Raw genomic sequence first — 15,173 nt, forward strand, 5'->3', positions numbered from 1 at the left:
CAGCCATTTTCTTAAGGATATGAAGTCTGAAACACAAATGTCTGTATTATTTAGTGACTGCAATCCTAAGTGATTTTCCAGAAAAACACATTTTACAAAGAAAAGACCAAAAGTCTGGGGCAAAAATCTGGATAGTATGCAAAATTCTAGACAGTTGTGAGGCATGCTTCTAGCCTCTGTTTGCAGTGGGACCTTGAGCAACTCACTTAACCAGATGGTGTTCCTTGGCTGAGTCTGGAAAAGTTGCTTGTGTATTATTACTCAACTCCAATTAACAAACAAAAATAAAAAAATAGTGTGACTTTTTTGTTAGGAGAGTATCATTAAAGTGACAGAAAGCTAAGTTTACCGCATCAGTTTCCATTTGTTTAATTTTGTTTTCATTTAAATTCTATTTACTAGTAAAAATGTTACCAAAGTTTTGGAATAAAGCTGTATTAAAAAGGGGTGAAGAATAATGAGAAACAACTTCATGATGAGGTAGCTGTGTCAAAAGTAAGGATTAGATTTAAAAATGCATGAAACAGATATAATTGTGAGACAATTTATATGAGAGGTAAGAAGAATAAGTTGCTGTATAAGTAGGATCTGCCTTTTATCCACAGGTAGGTACTGGACAGCATGGATGTAATCTCTTTTTCTGTATCTGTTCCTGAAAGTAATGATTCTGGGGATTAGTGCTTATATTTATATATCACTGAGTTCAGGGAGATCCACTGTACAAGTTAGTCTTAACTCTAGAGTTCCTGGTGGGGCCATCTTATTGGTAGTACTCAGTAAGCATTTACAGAAGTAATTCACCATGTCAAACTTGGCTTATGGTATGGCTTAGAGCAGGGGTGTCCAACCTTTTGGCTTGCTGGGGCTGCATTGAGTGAACAGAAATGGTCTTGGGGCCACATATAAAATATATCATATAGTTAACTCTTTCGTTGCTCCGGAAGACCACAGTCGACCTCCTGGCTGTACTGTAGGTGCATTTGAACAATGAATAAATGTAATAAATGCCTAATATTTGCCTTAAAATTCTAATTCTTATTCTAATTCTAATTCTCTAATCTAACAGTTAACTCTAACATTTTAGTTAATATCTATATCGATATATATATATATATATATATATATATTTTTTTTACAAATAAACAGATATTCACTACAGCACTAGCATTTCTCACTGGGAAAACCATTCCAGCAGTAAAACTACGTAAAATGTCAACATCAGCAGTCCTTCAATACTATAATCCACAAAAATAACCCAACAAATTTGCAATAAAGTAAAGAATTCACATAAGCTACAAAAGGGTCTCACCCAAACAAATAACTGGTGCCAGAAATATGGCCTCAAGCTAAATGCCAAAAAATGCATCATCATCCCCTTTGAGGAGAGTGCTGTCCCCACAAATTATCACATTAATAACAATGTTGTAAGCACGCAATAAGTTGTATGGTACTTGGGCACCCAGGTTGATAGAAACCTGACTTTTGACCACCACGTTGTCTCCGTTGTAAGGAAAGCTTTTTACATGGCCCACTTCATTAGTAAGGGTATCTCATCCAGGGACAGGGAGGTCATAACATCCCTGTATTCTTCCTTTACAATAGCCATTATTGAGTGCAATGCCCATTTTGACATGTGCCTCAGCAAAACACCCTGCCAAAGAAAGACTACAATCATTTCTGACAAAAAAGGTCAAAGGACTAAGTTCACTTAGTTATCCAAACAGACTAAAAAGCTTCTTGCTTTCCTCTGTCTCTCACTAGCCCCTATAAATTTCACCATTGGCTTGCTTTACAGGCTAAGAAAGATCCTGCCTTAAGAGACTTCCTCTACCTCAGAAATACTGGTTATACTTAAAATGCTCACTACAAAGACCACAGCTTTCACTGCAACATAAACAAGCCACTTTTTATGGACAGGTTCTTGACACAAAAACCTTCAACTTCTGTAAAAAGCTCCTCTCATTATCAAACAATGTAGTTCAGCCTCACGATGGCTGGATGGATAGCCATAAATGTAGTTCTTGGGTAAGTAGCATAGCCTTCATCAAACCAGATGGAAAATCCACATACTGACCTTTCCTAGCTGGATGGCTAAGATCTAATATTGGTTACTCAAATCTAGTTGCCCATGAAGAGGGGCATGTTTAACTAAGAATTCCATTTGCAAAATTATATTCAGCTATGTACAAACAGCTTTCTCCTAAAACTTAACTCATTGATATTTGCCTTGCCTTTGCCTTATAACTGTAAAAAAAATGTTTTTAAGTTTATTCTGTACCTCAATGATTCTCACTGTTACAAGATGTTATCTCTGCCATATTGTATGAGTACTACATCCATAATTTGCTGTCTCTCTTTCATGTATTGTATTATATTGTTTTGTGTTATTTTTGGGGCTTTTCTTCCCGGGCCTCCGCTGAAAATGGACTTGTGCCCAGTCGGACTTTCCCGGTAAACAAATGTAAAATAAAATAAAATAAATAAAAATAAACTTCCCTCCAATCTAAAGCCATTTGACAGACATTTTAATTTGTGCAGAAGTTACTCACAAGACTGACAGTTTACTGAGCTGTAATGCTGACCTTCGCTTTTGAAAAAAAAACAAAATTCCCAGACTTTGTCAATAGCTCAAAGTGTAGAGAGGATTATTTATTTATTATATATTTATTTATTTTTGGAAAACATCTTTAAAACTGTTAAATTGATTACACACCCAGAAACACAGAAAAGTTATTGTGATTATGTAAACCACAGACTGCTGTAAGAAATCAAAGTCACATTAGCACTGTATGCTTATGTCCGAACAGATGAATCATACCTGTCAATTCCAAAAGAAGTAAAGTAGCTTAATAAGAAGGTTATTTGCAAGGTTACATGGCAGTTTATATTGGAAATAAGCAGAAATATTAAAAAGGCTCTGTTTTTCATAATTATGTCGAAATGTCTTCCAAGGTAAATACAACTGATTTAGTATGGAACCATACCTCTCAACCTTAGAGCAAGAAATCTGGACAAAGCGAAAAATAAAAGTGGGACACAGGCCCAAAAATAGTTATGCATCACAGACACCATTGAAACAACTGTAGCTGCAAACATTATACATCCCGTATAATCTTTCTATCCCATCATTATCAGTTAAGCATTATATGGCTCATTCAGTCCTGCCTTCTTTTGCAACAAAGAAAACCATGCTTTGAAATGACAAATTCATTAAAAATAATAAATAAAACACATTGCATCAACATCCTGCAACTTCCTACCTGCAAGGAACCACAGTGCTTTCACTGAAACTAGGGCTGCTTGTTTCCCCAGAATGACAGCTCTCCCTAATTAAGTCTAATGGTATACAATCTACCAGTATCTGGATTACCTGAAATAAATTAAATTATGGCCTGTAAATTGAAAGTACACTTTGTTTAATTAAACTATATTTCTAAGCCCACTTACTATATTTTTTCAGTAACATCCCAATATCCATTTCCAGGTCACTTTACAAGACATTGGCAGTGGTAGACTTGGCATCCTTCAGAACCCCACAGGCCCACGCTAATACATTGTCCATTAAATGTAAATATCCATCCACTGTAAATGGCAAGAAGCTATGTCTTAAAAAATCTACTTCTGGCATGCATGCCCAAGTATTAGGTTTTGAAACAAAGAAACATTCTCCACAGTCCGTAAGTCTCTGTCTTTAATAATCATCTACTGTTGCAGCATTCCAACACATAATCACACACATACACACTAAAATCCCCAACATTTAAAAAATGACATTGTGCCCACTTGATTTGCCAGTATTGATGATCCGCCAAAGCTATGCTTACTGTTGTCCAATCTACCACTGCTTAGAACCCACCAATGAAAAAAACAGCACTAGGTGCTTTTTTGTTTGTCTGAAAAAACAATACAACTTTGTATGCTACAGTCCCACATAGTCAGTCCACTACTGACCCATTAACCCTAGGCTGCTGTCTCATTCTTACTCCCTGGAACTGCATTACCTTGGATGACTACTTTTATTTCCTAAGCAAAAGACACAAATTGGAAGATGAGGCAAAAATCCAGACATTCTTTGAAAATCCATACAGTTAAGAGGTATGAGCTCATGTTCAATACAACACTCTCCCTGTCAGGAAAGCCGCAATAAGTGTACTCAATGTATGATATATTTGTGAGCTAACTTGTTTGTGTTCAGTAGGTAGACTGATCATTGTTAGCCTCTTTGTGCATGCGTCTCTCTCTCTCTGTCATGCACACACATATACACACATACACACACACACACTCTTCTTCTACTTTCACGCACACAATTCTGCTTTCATGCATGCACTCACTCACTCCGTACTTACCTATTAACACAGGAAATTGCTGTCCCTTTCAAAGGCAACAACGGCAAATCCATGCATGAGTCCCTCTTCAGTGAGAACACACACACTGATTGTTCAGCGCAAAATAATGGAGTAAACACACTGACCCTTTTTTGGCTCAAAAACAAAACTAGAAGGGTTCTTTGGCACATGTGCACACCGACATTAGCATTACAGGTCACGGGAGCGAAAAACACAAAACAAAAAAAGTGTTTTGGGGCATGCGTACATCGATGTTGCAGTTAGAGGTTGAGGGCCCCATGGAAGAGCTCTGAGGGCCGCATGCGGCCCGCAGGCTGCAGGTTGGACACGTCTAGCTTAGAGGGTTAGGACAAAGAGTTTTAAATGAACTGTATCCTTTTGACCAGAGCTGGAGTCCCATAACCTCAATATGTGTACAATGTGATGCAAGTCAAGACCACTTAATCAGGCCCGTACTCCTTGGTCACTTCTGAAATGAACCACATTTAAATAGGCATTACTCTTTTACAATATTAAATAAATGTCACCATGAAAAAAAAGAAGAAAGAGTTTCAAAAGGTAGCAAAGCATCCATACCATGTAAGTAAGAATGGCTTCAGAGGAGAAAGCACTATAACTTGGCATTTTCTCCAGAAGAACACCAACAAATGCAGGTGACTGCCTTAAGGTATCAATCAAGAATGAGTTCAGTTGTCATCAATAAACTACTGAAATCAAACTAATACATTTAGTCCACTGCAGTCTTGCTCCCTTTTATGAGAGTCAAGGTAGATGGAAAGATGATTAGAATCTGTTCCCTGGGAAATCTTCAGACTTACTTTTTAAAATACATATAGATCAATTTCATGTATGTTTATATGTATACCACTATCAGAAAAGCAAGCTTAAAACATACACATTTAAACAGAAAATGTTCATTTTAAGTCAAGAAATAATACCAGTTTCAAGTTTAACTGTTTAACATCTAGGTTAAGGTTTATTATAAAGCTATAATACTTTAAAAGTTACATTTTCTTACCAGTTTGAAATGATAGGTTTACTTTTTTACTACGACTATCCTTTTGATCACATCAGCAGGAAACGAACTTAAAATATGATTAGAGAGGTTAAGATAATATAATGTAAAAAGGAGACAGCTAGCTTAATTTTTAATCGTATATTTACAGAGAAAAATCCGGAGTTTTCATATACATGATAGAAACTAACATAAGGAGATACATAGATTAAAACTAATACCACGTAGAGAGATACTGTTTTAAGACAACAAAATCCAACCAGGGATAAATCTGCATTCAGAATTACACAATATTGATGAAGCTGAAATGTTTCTCTCCTCTGTGGAAAAGTACTGAATAATTTCCTAACCTCAATGGAAAAACACAGTTAACATTTTTAAGCTAGCACAGCTGTTGACAAAAATCTAACCTAGATCAAATGTTTTATAATGAGCACATTAAATGAGAATTCTGAATAGAAAGTAAACCACCAATAGATAAATAAATTCACCCACCTTCTACAATCTGAATATCTTTAAATCCACACGTTTCATTTACAGTTAAATAGCACTTATTCAGTCCTATTGTTCACTAAAAAACAGTTTACAGAATATTGATGATTATTTAAAAAATCTTCACAGAACATTTGATAATATCTTGATGAAACATTTGATACTGAGGCCACAGCTACTGAGTTTCTAACAACTAAACCATACCATTCACATAAAGCAGGATATCAGAATGCTTACAGAGTTTGAAAAACTCCTATAAACAAAACAACCAACATCAAGCCCAGTCCTGCCTCCTTAGGGGCATTAAATTGCTACCTCAATATCAGATGATCTACAAGGAGGTAATAAATATCAAATACATGCTTACAATATCAGAAAGTATTTGTGGCATAACAGTTTGCACACTTACCTTTTATGTAGAAAACAGTGGGGTCTATTTCCACACCAAACAGATGGATTGCTGACACTGCAGTGCAGCATGGGAGGGGGGGGCTGCACTCCTGCATGTGTTGTCCTTCAGATGAGATGTTAAACTGTGGCCCCAAATGCCTGAGTTGATGCCAGCACAGGTGGATGCAAAAGATCCCATGGCACATATTGATATGAGTAGAGGAAGTTACTTAATGCCCCGTCCAATTTTTACCTAGCGGTATAAATACCATCTTCGGCCTCCTATGAGAAGAGGCCACTAGACTAATGGGACTAACCCAGTCAGCAAAGGATAAATAAAATAAGCCAATACATAAGGATGCAAGGAGGTTTCTGCAGTGAAAAATTGTAGGGATTTCTTCTCCAGACATCTCCATCTTGGCACAGTTCTGAATTTTCAGTCATTTCTATGCTCAAAGCCATGTGCAGCTACATCAGGTGGAAGTTGTCATGCCGTGCTCTGGATTAGTAGGGTGTTCTGGGCCCCTCTGCTAGACAGCCAAACTCAACCACTGAGTAAACACAACTTGCAAAACAGAAAACTTACGCAAACACACACACACACACACACACACACACACACACACACACACACACACACACACACACACACACACACACACACACACACACACACTCACACACACTCACACACACACACACACACACACACACACACACACACACACACACACACACACAGACACATGAAAATAAAATTTCTATGCTTATCTGGCTTACAAAAATTCCAACCACAACTATAGGATGGAGAGGTCACCCAGAAAAAAGGGAACGGTAACAGACACCTTAATGCAGAAGTCCTCCTGATGGATCAGGTAACATGTTATCTGTTATTTTTCACGTCAGAGGTCTTCTGCAGTAAGCCATTATGAGGAATCCTAAGCAGTAAGCATTAAAACTGTTTCAGGATCTGGAGACAGAAGAAGGGTTAAAAGTATATGCTTAAGAGGCACAGTCAAAAAGAACCAAGGTAAGACAGGAGGTCCATTCAAAGTACACATGTGGTTTTATACTACCTTGCTGTGACTTCCAGCCTCTGAAGTGGAAAAGCTACTTTCAGACTCTCTGAGATGGGTAAGATGGTCCCTTATTCTTGTCTCCTTCTGCTGGCTGTCTCAGAGTTGGCTTTATTGCTGGTGGGTCATGGGTTTTCTGTGTTTTAAATGGTTTTCATCCCTTTATACCACAGAGCCAGCTAACTATTGCTATCAACAGGTGAAGACATTTGTCCCATATTGATATTTTCTGGGTGGTGAGTAAACCATATAACCACAAAGGATAAGCTTATAGCTTCCATGAAGTCTGTAATTACAAGAAGCACTTTAGAAGATTTCCACATGACATGCAACTTTCCATAGACAGTTTATTAACTTTTAAAACCTTTATACTATATATATATATATATATATATATATATATATATATATACAATATTCCCCATTTTAGTTACAATATATATGTACATATTATTCAGTGTGTGTGTGTGTGTGTGTGTGTGTGTGTGTGTGTGTGTGTGCGCGCGCTCATATATATATTATATATTATATATGTGTGTGTGTGTGTATATATATATATATATATATATATATATATTCAACCCTTTATTAATTATCTTTCACAACTTCTGTGGTTGATAATAATATGTCTGACTTGTATATAACACTTCTGGGGCTAACATATTTTCATTGCTTGTTTCTTTCTATATGTATCAATAACAAGAGCCTCCAGTTTCTCAGTTTTTATGTTATCTTTTGCTTAGTTCTTTTCACATATTAGCTGCCACAACAGAATCCTTTTTAATCCATATATCTATATACTTCATTTTATCATGTCTGGAAAGTATGGATTTTGCTGAACCAACTCATATGTGGGTTCATAGTTCACTACCACAGGCTTTGTTTTTAATTCATTTATATTTAATTCATTATTTTACATACTGAAAAACTTAAAACTGCCTCAAAAAGTATACCAACATATCCTTTTAACAGCAAAAATGAGTGAACCAACTCCAAGACAGCAACAATAATCCAAGTAAAATAATTTATTTAACGCTTCCGTCTTTCTTGTAAACAGACTTCTTCAGAATGAATTAAAAACTTTGGTGTCATCATATAAATACACAACTCAAAGTCTTAATTAATTAACACATAGTAGTCCTCACCCCTGTTACAAAGTTTTAAAACTAGGTTAACTATTAAAAAAGCACAGTAACCTTACATACAAATAAAACAGTTACATAACCATTATATTAAATACATGGATTTAAGTTTTAAAAACGGGGAAAGTGTTATTTTATCATTCAAACCAGGAAAATTGTAGAATTTAACCTGACCTACCATTTCATCTCAATAAATTCCAAGTATTCATCTATTGGACCCCCTTTTTGTCCCAGCTCTACATGATCGATAACAGAAAACTTGAAAAAATGGTTAGGAAATTCTTGTATATGCCTATATAAAGCATTATTTGCATTTTTGTTGGCTATATCGGAACAATGTTGGTAAATTCTCTGTTTGATGGCCCTCTTGGTTTTCCCAACATAGAAGCCATCACAGGCCTGGCACAACCCAAGATATACTACCCCTTTAGAGTAGCAATAATATTTTTTCTTTGGTCTAATTTTTCCAAAGTTCCTAATAGTGACACCTTCTGTGTCCAACATGTGTCTGCATTGGGGGCATCTACGACATTTGTAACTACCTCCAGTTTAATTCAGGGAGTTTGTCCTTTCCAATAATCCCTTAAAAGACACTTCTATCTTGTAAACTATCTTCGGTATCATACCTAAGGTAGTAGCCACCCCTGGGTCCAGACTAAAAATATCCCAGTGCCTATGAATGATGTCGCTAATGTTATAGAAGTCGGTATTGTATAGTAGTACCATCACTCTTCCAAACCAGGTTCAGTAACGTTGTCCCTTCCTTCCAATAAGTTGAGATCAATACTCAACAAGCTGTGGTACACACCTTCCCTTCTCTTAAACTTTACTTCATCTGTGATGTTCTTAATAAATACTTCAGGATAACGTCTCTGAACCAACATACCCTGCAGCCCTGTACATTTGCTTAAAATGTCATCCCAGCCGGATATCATCCTGGCCAATCTGATGTACTGACCCTTTACCAATGCTTTCTTCTGGTGGATGGGGTGCCAGCTGCTAAAATGCAGCAAAGAGTTGGAATAAGTAGGTTTTCTATACAATAAGGATAAAAAACATTTATGGTCATAGTCCTTTTTAATTGTAACATCTAAATAATTCAATCTATCCTTGTCGACTACCATAGTGAATTTCAAAAAGGGGGTTGTGTTATTTATGTATTCAAAAAGCTCTTCCAATTTTTCTATCCCATCATTCCAGAATAATACAATATCATCCAAATAGCGTCCACACAGTGCCCAGGATTCTCTGTAAATGGAACCAAGGATATAAAGGTTCTCCCATTGGGACAACACTATATTTGCAAATACTGGGGTGCAGAAGGTCCCCATTGCCACCCCTTGTGTTTACCTAAAAAGTTGCCCCTCAAAGACCAAAAAATTGTTTTCTAACACCATTTCCATGCATGTTCTTAAAGTACCTATGGTATTATAGTCAAAAAAAGTGTTACTGACCAAATAGTCAGAGAACCACTCTAATCCCTGTTTGTGTGGTATAACAGTGAATAAGTCACATATGTCAACAGTGACCATCAGTAACCCATCATCATAAAGTTCCTGCTTAAATTTAGACAAAATGTCCCAGGAATCTTTAAATAAGTAAGGCCTTGTGTCCAAAACATGCTTCACTTTGGAATCAATAAACTTTGCTATACAGAAGGTCTTCAATGCTTTGGTATCGACTATTGGATGTAGTGGGTGTCTGGTAATGTTTTTGTGAATTTTAGGGATCCTGAAAATCATAGGGATCCGTGGATGCGCAGTGTACAAAAAGGTATGTTCCTCTATCGTGATTTGCCCATTTAATAACAGTTCTTCCAACCCCAAATCAATATTCTGGTAGGCTAAATTCAATTAATTACGAGAAACCTCTACATATGTATCATTGTACAAAATCTTCAACATTTTGTTGATATAATCATTCACATCCATAATTACCAGGCCCCCACGCTTGTCGGGTTTCATCACCCTAATCTGTTTATTAGTGATAATTTGCTGTAATAGCTTGTTCTCATCTACTGTTAGGTTCTGTACTTTAAATTCATTGAGATACTTATTTAGTTTCCTGATGTCTAGCTCACACAGCTTCTCAAAAAGATGCACCATAGCATGTGCAGGGGGTATAAAGGTACTAGGTCTTTTGTATTCTGTTCCCTGTTTGTAAAGGTATCATTGTCCTTGAAATACAATCCAAGGTTCAACTTCCTACAATAAACTTTGAACTGTAAAAGCGTTTCAACAACATTTGCCTTTTTTGTTGGAACAAAATTGAGCCCTTTTTCAAATAGGTCAGCCCATTCCGTTATAATGTTAGTCTGACTCAAATTATAAATTTTAAAGTCATTCGACCTGTTTGAAATGATGCTGCAAAGCTCCCCATCCACATTGTGTTCATTAGGGGTCAGTTACTCCTGTAAAAGGAGTTGTTCTGATTACTTCTCCCCCCTCCCCCTCGTGGAGTTCCGATAATTGATAAAAAATTCTGCCTCGACCCATCCTGGCCTTACCCTTTCTGGTTCATTATTCTCTGAGAGCGTCTCGGTGGAGAGTTCTCTAAAGGGTGGTTCTCTAAAGGGTCATCCTTGTAATTACTATCAAAATTTGTTTCAACATCATTTACCATGTCTTCACTCCCTACTTCTGTCCAGTAATTACTTTGTTGGCCCAGAGGTGGGTCTGGGTAGGCTTTCCCCCTATCATAATCAGCTTTGTCACATGTAAGTTTTTTTGTCCTTCCTACCCTTTAATTCTACAATAGTTTTTTCCACATCCTTAATAGCATTGTTATACTCATTCAATTTGTGCACAAACAACAAATCAATTTTTATACTACTATCTAGTTTACAAATATCATTATTTAAAACAGCCATTTTCTTAACATTATCAGTTACTAAAAGTCTCAATAACTCACATCCTTGCTTATTAAATAAAGCAAGTTAAGTCCTAATGTAATAAGGAGTCCTTAATCAAGCCAGTGGGGTACTTCCACATCCGTAGCCCCTTGGGAACATGTTCCCACCTAAGACATTCGTTTAAATAGAAGTTTTCCAACTGTAGCTTCTTATATTGAAGCGCAAGTTGCCTAAAATGTTTAATTTGGGAATCCAAAGTACCACCACTGACAGTATTTCTCACATTCACCACTTCATTCCCCCAGATGATATTCTGTTCAAGCCATTCAGTAACTGAAAATGCCGAGCCATTAGTGTAGTTGTCGCTGGTGTTACCTCGCTGACTATGCAACATACCATTAGCTCCAGAATTAAGAGAGACAGCAACTTCAGGTTCACTCAATTCACTGACATTTCCAGAACCATTTCTTTGTGCAGGGGTAATAAATGAGGCATTTGGAGCCTTGAGAAAGGCTACTTGGACCAGCCACATTAGTCCTGTCATTGTTACTGCTGATAAAGTTGTCAACCTTACTGTTTAAAAGTGCAACAGGAGTTGAAAGTGAAGAAATGGATTGTAGTAACTGCTGCATGGTTTTCATCCCTTTATACCACAGAGGCAACTAACTATAACTATCAACAGTTGAAGAAATTTGTCCCATATTGATATTTTCTGGGTGGTGAGTAAACCATATAACCACTAAGGATGAGTGTATAGCTTCCATGAAGTCTTTAATTACAACAAGCACTTTAGAAGATTTCCACATGACATGTAACTTCCCATAGCCAGTTTATTAACTTTTAAAACCTTTATACCATCGATATATATATATATATATATATATATATATATATATATATACACATATATATAGTATTCCCCATTTTAGTTGCAATCTATATGTATATATTATTCAGTGTGTGTGCGCTCATATATATATTATATATTATATATGTGTGTGTGTGTGTGTGTGTGTGTGTGTGTGTGTGTGTATATATATATATATATATATATATATATATATATATATATAAAATTTTCTTCCCTTGCTAAACAAATGTCTGCAACTCTTTATTAATTATCTTTCACAACTTCTGTGGTTGATAATAATATGTCTGACTTGTATATAACACTTTAGGGGCTAACATGTTTTCATTGCTTGTTTCTTTCTATCTATATCAATAACAAGAGCTTCCAGTTTCTCAGTTTTTATGTTATCTTTTGCTTAGTTATTTTCACATATTAGCTGTCACAACAGAACCCTTTTTAATCCATGTATTTATACACTTCATTTTATCATGTCTGCAAAGTATGGATTTTGCTGAACCAACTCATATGTCGGTTCATAGTTTACTACCACAGGCTTTGTTTTTAATTAATTTATATTTAATTCATTATTTTACATCCTGAAAATGGTCTCAAATAGTATACCAACATATCCTTTTCTAGATTTATCAAGTGCAACATAATATCTTCTGCAAATAAAGTCAACATTTCTTGATTACCATACCAGTTATATTCTTGAATTTGAGAATCTCATATTTTCTTTTCCGATGACTCTAAATGTAAAGCAAATAATGAAGGGTAAAGAGGGTATCCCTGCCTGATTCTTTGTTCAAACACAGCTTGTCAGAGAGGAACACTCCAGCTTTATGTATTGCCTCTGACCCTTCATATACCATCTGTGATGTCCTGCTATATCCCACAGGACTGTCACCAATTAATGTGGCATCAAGCTATATCCCACCAGACTGACACCAATAAAATGTGACTTCCCTTACTATCCTGGGTCAGTAACTAAGGAGCCTTAATCCTCACTACTGACTCCAATGTGAGACTGTCACTCAAACAGGAGTAATATTTCACAATTTTCCTTTAAGAGCACAACAGGAACATGCTCAATAATCAGGGACTGGACTGTATACTTCTGTCCACCTCTAATGTAAGTCCTTATTACACACGTCAGAGCAATGTGTCCCAGTTTAAGATCTCTGATACACTCATACTCAAGGTAAATTTAAACCTCACACATCCAAACACTTCTGGGAAAGCTTGACATAGATTTCCAGCTGTGTCCCTTCCCCAAAATAATACAGTAATGCTGCCACCAATCAGAATGTCTTCATGCCCTTCTAAAGGGGTGTCCAATTATGAAATTATATATCAAAATAAAAGATTGCTATGACCAGAAGATACCAGGCCTTCAAGGTGACTTAGGAAGTATCAAACAGGTATAAGCAGTTTCTAATCTCTAAAAATGCACTGAATTCTAGCCACAATGTAAAGTAATGAAAAAAGAAATTAGTAATAAGTAAATGATTACAATAATGTAAATCAATAACTTTTAGCAAACACCAGAATTCAATCACCAGATATGTAAAATTAAACTGCAGGATTGAAGTCCATCATTTTAGAAACACTCTATCTTCATAACTAACTTTCCTAATCTAACTAGAGAATACTGTCCCTCATCTAACCTATTACATAACAGCAAGGTAAAGTAAGGCTTAGAGTTTTTTTGGTGAGTTCTCTTTTCTTTGGGTATCACTGCACAGCACTGTAACTAACTGCAACTCTTCACAAACTGCTCAGCACTTGACTAACTGCACAGCTTAACAGTGTCAACTGTCTTATTTTAAAAAAATAAGAGTCAGCTGTTTGAAAAAGTTATTTTTCATGTCAATCATCAGCTTTTCAAATAATCACCTAGCAACCAGGAACATTCTAATGATATCACCTACTGTTCAGCTGAATTTCTACAGTAGTTTAGAATGTACCTTACAAACATGCGCAAATAGAAATGTATCAAAACACTGACAAATTCTTTAAGCATTCTGTTTAAACAGGGAAATGCTCAACATTTTAAAAACTTATTTACATTTTCACAATTATTCATGCTGGTAAACAACACAAGTTAATCTGAGAATATGCACAAATCTTCTTCCAGACATGCTAACACAGATGACAGGGTTTTCATTTTCTTTATAACCTCCATATTAACCCTATTATTCTAGTCAGGAAAATAAATGCTAACATTGTCCTACTCATAAACTCATAGCTGACTGTATTAAATGCTTTCTCTGTATCAATATCCATCCACAAGAGCAGCATTTTCTTACACTCTGCTTCCAACTGGATTAAGATTGTTTTATTAATGTTGCTAAATGTTTACCTCGTCATCTATATGAAGTCAGATCTGAAGGGCTTTTTCCTTCTTTTGGTAATATAGTCACCAGCACTTTCTTCCAAGATGCTGATACTTCCCTTCCCTTTTAAAATATTGTTAAGCAAAACCTTCTAGATCTGAAAAGCTTTTTTTTCTCCTAACTTTTAACTTTCCAAAGGAATATCATATGTTCCTGGAGACTTCCTAGTTCATTGATTATACATAACCAGTTTTATCTTATCTCCTCCTATCTTTGCTATTATTTGTTGAGCTTCGCCTTGGCATAATTAAGTCTTACATAAATATTTTCATTTGTGCCTTTTTTGTTTCCTCATTCATTTGATTTATACAAATGTTCATAAAATGTCTGAAATAACTCTATTGAATCTCTAGTTATTTTTTCTTGTCATAGGTCCCCTAAGTTTGGTTACAACTCTTTCTACTTTCTGTTGCCTATGTCAATGTGCTAAACGTTTTTGAGTTCTATAGATATTACTAAAAATAGTTGCTTAACAACAACCTTTCTAACCCCATGCATCTTATCCAAATACATCTTAATTTTCCCTTTAGCTCTTTGCAGTTGCTCTTCTTGTTATGTGAGATTCCCCTTATTCTGCAATATGTCAGCCTTTAAATAATTCCTATTTCTTCT

Source organism: Protopterus annectens, chromosome 14.part0 (genome assembly GCF_019279795.1).
Source record: "Protopterus annectens isolate FY-2018-M chromosome 14.part0, PAN1.0, whole genome shotgun sequence".
NCBI classification, from domain to species: domain Eukaryota; kingdom Metazoa; phylum Chordata; order Ceratodontiformes; family Protopteridae; genus Protopterus; species Protopterus annectens.